Consider the following 7,500-nt stretch of genomic DNA (forward strand, 5'->3'; position numbering starts at 1 on the left):
AAGTCAATACTTACCCTTGCAATTGAGGTTTGTGAACCATGACTTCCCTCTTCAGCAGCTGTGACGAATGCCTCTGACCTGTTATTCAAATATGGCCATACTGTTCTGTACCTACTGTTAGGTAGAGTTTTTGATCCCGTGTAGATTATGTCTTATTGTCTTATTGTACTTGGAACTCACGGGGATGAGTAACAATGTATGCGAAAGATTCCTCGGGCTCAGACACCTTGGACAGTTTGTTGACTTGGGTGGACTTTTAAACCTTTCAAGTGTCTGGTGCAGTTATATTATGCAAACACGAAGCTGAGATGTGGATTTATCGTTGCGCTGTCCCTTTAAAAAGTCAATGAGCTCATATGGAAGGAGACGTAATTATAAAACAAAATCAATGGAGTATCAGGTATGAAAAGGAGTGAAGACATATGGTAAAATTTGAAGGATAAAGCAAGTTGTGCGACATTCGGGAAGGAAGCGCTGGGTGCTGGTGCAGAGGTACTGAACGATCGGGCAACTACTGCAGAAATAGCGAGAGAGACCGCTAAGAAAGTACTTGGTTTATCTCCTAGATAGAAGGAGGAAAACAAGTAGGCGTATTAGTAAAATGAGTAGGTCTAGGGAAGTATAATGAGGAGAAGATTGGCTTAAAAGAGTGGAGATAACAAGGGATATAAAGAAAGTAGCGAGGAGTACAAGGATAACAAAGAAAGAAGCAAAGGTTAAGGAAAAGGCTTATAGCTACCCTGATCTAGAGTGAGGAAAGAGAAAAAGATTTTAACTGACTGGGCGCACAAGAGACGGAGTAAGAATAGACGAGTATACGGTTAGGAAGATAAGGAATGCAGATGGAAAATAAACTGAGAAGCAAGTAGTTGATGAGTGAAGAACTTGAGAGAGAGAGAGAAAGAAGGTTGGAAGGAGTGGAGGAAGTGAATCACGAACTGCAATGGATTAGCTTGGAAGAACTGAGGACTGCTATGAAAATAATGATTGGAAAGGCGATTGGTCCAGCTGACATACTAGTGGATGCTTCAGATGCTTAATAGGAAATGAGAATTTTTTTTTTCTTTTCTTCTTTTCTTTTAAGGCTAAGAATGTACACAGTTGTAGTAACTACAGTGTCATGAAGTTGATCAGCCACAGTTTGAAGTTATGAGATAGATTAGTGGAAGCTGAGCTGGGGGTGGATAGTCTACGAGTAGCAATGTGATTTCTTGCCACGAAAGAGCACCGCTGATGCGATGTTCGTTTTACGCATTTGTGGAGTTAGAAAAAAGGCTTTATGACAGATCACGCAGTGAGGAGCTGTGGCATTGTATGAGGAAGTCAGGAAAAATGTGAGATAGGTGTAGGATAGGCAATTTTGTATTAACAATCAAAAGAAAACAAGACTTAAATGGACAATGAAAGAGTATAATGAGGTAATGTACTCCTTGCTATGCACTCGGGAAACCTGCTGCAAAAGTTATGTGCATGTTTTTGTTGGTGTTCCATTGCCTCAAACTTCAATCACCCTAGGTCGCTGGTAGTGACCCGGTGTTTGATTTTAATTAGCAGATCTAAAGAAAAAAAAAAGATAATTACAACAATAACAACAACAACAACAATAATAATAATGAAAAAAAAAAATTAAAAACGTATTTTTCCACCTCTCGGTTGCCGCTTAAACATCTGCCTCCCCCTCCCCCTACCCCTCTCACTCTACCCTCTTTACCCCTATCAGTCACGCCCAGTCCTCACGTTTTTGAGGTGGGCGTTCCATCAAAGCCCAAATGACATGACTAACCACACCCATATCCTCACGATGGGCGTGGAGGCGGGCGTGACTATTCATCGACTGCGTAAACTCTATGGAATGACTCTACTCACGTTTACAGTAGGTAGGTAGGTAGATAGATGGGTAGGTAGATAGATAGATAGACAGACAGGCAGACGGAAAGATAGAGAGATAGATAGGTAGGTAGGTAGGTAGGTAAGTAAGTAGTAGGTAGGTAGGTAGATAAGTAGGTAGACAGATATAGATAGGCAGAGAGAGACGGACAGATAGATAGATAGATGGACATATAGATATAGATAGACAGACAGATAGATAGTTTGAGAGATAGGTAGGTAGCTTAATAGATAGACATATTTAGATAAAAAGCTAGACAGATAGACATATATATATATTGCTAGACAGATAGACAGGTAGATTATTAGATAGTTAGACAGAGTAGGTAGACAGATAGATAGATAAAAAGAAATAGACACAAATACACAACACATAAACTCTTTCTCACACACACACACACACACACGCACGCGCGCGCTCAATCTGACACACCCACACTAAGTTCTCACGCCCTTTCAGAATGAATGGGATAAGGGAATGTATGGCCGAGAGGCATTGCGTGAGTGTGTGCGTGTGTGTGTGTGTGTGAGAGCATGAGTGTAACTGTGTGTGTGTGTGTGTGTGTGTGTGTGTGTGTGTGTGTGTGTGTGTGTGTATGTGTATGTGTATGTGTATGTGTTTATGTGTATGTGTATGTGTTTATGTGTATGTGTGTATGTGTATGTGTGTGTCTACATCTGTGTTTTGTGTGTGTGTGTGTGTGTGTGTGTGTGTGTGTGTATGTGTTTGTGTTTGTGTGTATGTGCGGGTGCGCGCGTGTGTGTTTATGTGTCCATGCAGGCGTTTCCATCCGTCTGGATTTGTGAATGAAAAACCATGTCCATATGTTCACTGTTTTATATCGTACCATCGCCATGATTATTTTTTCTCGATTCTTTTCGTCCTGTCACTTCACGCCTCGTTCGCTAAAGCTGAAATCCTCAACTTTGACCTCCCTTACTATTACTCACTTGACCTTTGACCCTAACACGTGGCCACGAACATAAGCCTATAATAAATATGATTTTTCTTATCATTTTTTTTTTCTCTACCATTTTTCTTGTTGGGTTATCATAATTTGAATAGAGGGATAATATTACTCATCTTACTGCTGTTAAAAAGACAAGATAATGTAGGCATTTTTAGATAATATTCATACAGTCATATATCAAAATATAAGCATATCCTCATACATTTCATGCACTTTATACGCTAATACATGACAATATAGGCACATCTAAACGCACTTTAAATATTTTCACGCTTACTTACAAAATATTCGACCGTTACGCCATAACATTACATCTTCCATAACGTATAACGCGTGAACAATACGGTTCTTATGTCACTAACAATTATAGGAATAAAAAGTCTCTTATAGGCCTGTGAGTACTACATAACATGGCGTAGCGGTTCGACCCCCTTTCTCGTACCCCAGTTCTCTCTTTATCTCTCTCCTCTCTCTCCTTTAAACCATGAAATGAACATCTTTTTCATAACCCTTATCCTTCTCCCAGTGACCCTCCCCACCCTACCCCACCCACTCCATCGTGTTACACCCCCCAACCCCATCGCCTTCCCCGTGTACCTCCCCCCACTCCCTGCCCCTCTCCCCCCACCCCTTCCTCCTTCCCTTAGCCGTTTCTCTATCGTAAGGTAAGATTTACCCCCTGCCTTGCCTCCTGCCCCGTAGCCCTATTTACCCATATACTCTCACTTCTTCTTTTTATTCCTTTTTCATTCTTCTCTTTTTTTTTCTCTCTCTCTCTTTTTATCACCCGTAACGTCTTAAGGTCGATAAATGTAGGCCTACTAATTTTTTTTTCTTGATTTTTTTTCCTTATTTTTTCCACTGGGGAGGAAGGGAAAAAGGTGAAAATTTTGGCTTTTGTGATTCTTTTTTTTTATTGGTTTCCTTTTCTTCTTCTTCTTCTTCTTTTTCTTTCTTTCCTTATTTCTATTTTGTCTCATTTTCTTTGAGTAGAGAAGCTGGCGGGGTGAGATGAAAGGGAAACACGTGAGCATTATATTGCGATGAGTGGGTGAGAGGCACTGTAAAAGATGGGTTATCTTATGTGCATGTGTGTGTGTGTGTGTGTGTGTGTGTGTGTGTGTGTGTGTGTGTGTGTGTGTGTGTGTGTGTGTGTGTGTGTCCGTCTGTCTGTCAGTTTGTCTGTTTGTTTCTCTTGTTTGCCTATATCCATGTCATGTCATTTTCTAATATCTCTTTCGTTATCTCTCTCTCTCTCTCTCTCTCTCTCTCTCTCTCTCTCTCTCTCTCTCTCTCTCTCTCTCTCTCTCTCTCTCTCTCTCTCTCTCTCTCTCTTCTCTCTCCTCTCTCTGTCTCTCTCTGTCTCTCTCTGTCTCTCTCTCTGTCTCTCTCCCTCCCTCCCTCTCTCCCTCCCTCCCTCCCTCCCTCCCTCCCTCCCTCTCCCTCTCCCTCTCTCTACCTCTCCATTTCCATCTCCCTCTCCCCCTCCCTCTCCCTTTTCCTCCCTCTCTCTCTTCTTCCATCCCCTTTCTTCTCCTTGTCTCCTCCCACCTTCTATCCCTTACTCCCTCTCTCCACCCTTCTCCTCACCTCTGTCAGTACCCACCCCCAGAGGGACAGAGTAAATAACATAAAGAGAAAAATTATTCAATGCATCCCCCCCCCCCGTCAGTCGATTCATCACAGTGTCAACACAAGTCGGGTCCAGAAACGGCCTGTGTTAGCCTCTTGGCGTTTGATTTTTTTTTCCCCTTTTTTGCTTTAGTGGGGTTTGGGGAGGGAGAAGGGAGAGGGGAGAGGGGGGAAGAGGATCGGGAGAGAAAGAGGTTGGGTGTTTGGGGGAGAGGGGAGAGGGGGGAAGGGGCAGAGGAAAGGGCGTCGGAGGAGGGAGGGGTTGGTGGGGAGTGGGATGGTGGTGAAGAAGATAGGGAAGAGGGGAGGGAGATATTGGAGGGGAGTGGGGTGAGGATGAAGAGGAGAGGGGGGAAGGGGCAGAGGAAACGGGATTGGTGTGGGTTGGTGGAGAAGGGGATAGGGAGGGAGAAAGGGGGGTGTTGGGAGGGGAGAGAGATGTTGGAGAGAAGTGAGATCGAACTGAAGGAGATAGGGAGGAAGAGGGTAAAGGGAGGGTGGAGATGGAGGAGAGAGGGGGGGAGAAGAGGGGGACAAGTGGAAGGAGTGATCTTTATTTACTGTTGGAATGGAAGGGAGGGATGAAGGGGGGGGGGGGTGGGTAAAGGGTTTTATGGGTCAGGCGTAGTGATTTGAGTGTGGTGGTTGTGGTGTGTGCGTGCGTGCGTGTTGTGGTGTGTGTGTGCGTGTTGCGGTGTGCTGTGTGGTGTGTGGTGTGTGTGTGTGTGGTGTGTGTGTGTGTGTGTGTGTGTGTGTGTGTGTGTGTGTGTGTGTGTGTGTGTGTGTGTGTGTGTGTGTGTGTGTGTGTGTGTGCGTGTGTGTGTGTGTGTGTGTGGTGTGCGTTGCGTAGTGCGGTGCGTGCGTGTGCGTGCGTGCGTGCTGTGTCGCGTCTGTGTGTGGGCGGTGTGTGGTGTGGTGTGGTTGTGGCGTGTGTGTGTGTGTGTGTGTGTGTGCGTGTGTGTGTGTGTGTGTGCGTGCGTGCATGTGTGTGTGCGCGTGTGTGTGTGTGCGTGTATGTGTGTGTGTGCACGCGCGTGTGTGTGTGTGTGTGTGTGTGCGTGTGTGAGTTCAATTCCCCGTCGCGGCAGTCGTAAAATGCCTGCGCTCTGACTGCTGGCTCGAGCCCGATCTTACGACAGATCGCCTTAAGAGGTTCAACGCAGGAGTCGTAGGCGAAGTCGCCGCCGTGGCAAGTGTTAGCTCGCCGAACTGCGGTTGGTTAGGCAAGGGTGAGACTGACAAATAACCTCTCAATGGTGAATTGAGAGAGGCCCATGTACGACAGTTGAATAAATGGCTGTTGAAAAAAATATCTATATCTATATCAAAGGCCACCGTCAGTCGATACCGACTATGGGATTATTGTCTCTACCACTCCTGTATAGGTAGAGTCAATGCCTGAGGAGCAAGCTGCTGCCCATGCAGCATGCTATCTCTCTCCACGCAGCTGATGGATCCATAGGAACGGCAAAGACGGATACGGTTTGGAGTTGCCAGAACGAGGACGCAGGCGACAACGAACTGCCTCAGGGCACCGGATTTTTCCTCAGGGTTGACCCCCGAAGCCTTTTCATCTTATAGGTGCCACAGTGGATTGTTTTGTATAAGAGAAAGTCCCATAGCCTGTGGGACAGCAGTCGAGCACCACTATCGTATCTAGGAAAGACCAGTCTTACTTTATCAAACCCGTGTATGTGCACACACATCATATGCACGCAGTCTACGTGTATATATTGTTGAAAAGTTGATATGTTTGTGTGTGTGTGTGTGTGTGTGTGTGTGTATGTGTGTATGTGTGTGTGTGTGTTTGTGTTTGTGTGTTTGTGTTTGTGTGTGTGTGTGTGTGTGTGTGTCGACCACCCTCTCTGAGGGTGGTCGAAGCTGTGCACCTGTTTCTCATTTATCTTACCCTCCTTCTCTTGCCATCTCTCATAAAGAAGGGGAGAAAGGAGGAGATATAAATGAGTATGGTATTGAGGATAGAAGGAGTAAACAGGAGTAAAATATATATATATATATGTATATATATATATATATATATATATATATATATATATATATATATATATATATATATATATATAAAACTGAATACCTTAGAAAGAAGAAAGAAAGCAACATTTGTAAATACCCGATTAGACAGGTGATTGGTTATGTCCTGGGTATGACGTTAAACTGCATTCCCTTGCTGCTTTGTCATCATCAATAACGGTATGCTCATGTTTGAGCAGCCGTGGACCTCTCCACCATCCTTCGCCACTCAACTCGATCTTACGCTTTTCTTTCCACTTGTACCATCGACAGCCCGCAAATATCTTTGATATTGTCGCTCAGTCTTGTCTTCGGTTTGCCTCTTCCTCTGTTTCCTATCACCATCCCTGTCAGCAAGTTTTTCTCAATACTTTTACTTCTCATTACATGACCAATAAACTTTAATTTCCTCCTGTTCAAGATGTCCAACAGCCGTAGGGTATGCCTATTCAGGTAAGGGCTAAGTCCACCGCCGACATCTGCGGTGGCGTCAGGAAGGGCATCCGGCCTTAATACGAAGCTGCCAATCTAATAATATGATGTGGATAAAAAATGCTCCGCACCGGCGACCCATGATGAATATGGAAAAGCCAGTTGAAGAAGAAGAAGAAGGTGATTGGTTGAGTTTACGTCTATCACTCGTGGCAAACAGGTGCAAGCAAAGTTACCTGTACTTAAAACGTACTAATTGTTTATGCTAATGATCTGCGGTTGGAGAGGGAAAATGCCACAACCGCCTGCTGATGGAGGACAGATAATGGAGAATAAGATAAATCTGTTTTTTTGCCTCTTCCCTGATTTTCTGTCCTCCCTCTCCCTCGCTCCACTCTCTCTCTCTCTCTCTCTCTCTCTCTCTCTCTCTCTCTCTCTCTCTCTCTCACACACACACACACACACAATACACACACATACACACATATACACACACATGCATACACACAGAGACATATATAATTTTTTTTTCTCAAAAAGTCAACCT

This window comes from Penaeus monodon, chromosome 10 (assembly GCF_015228065.2).
Source record: "Penaeus monodon isolate SGIC_2016 chromosome 10, NSTDA_Pmon_1, whole genome shotgun sequence".
Lineage (NCBI taxonomy): Eukaryota > Metazoa > Arthropoda > Malacostraca > Decapoda > Penaeidae > Penaeus > Penaeus monodon.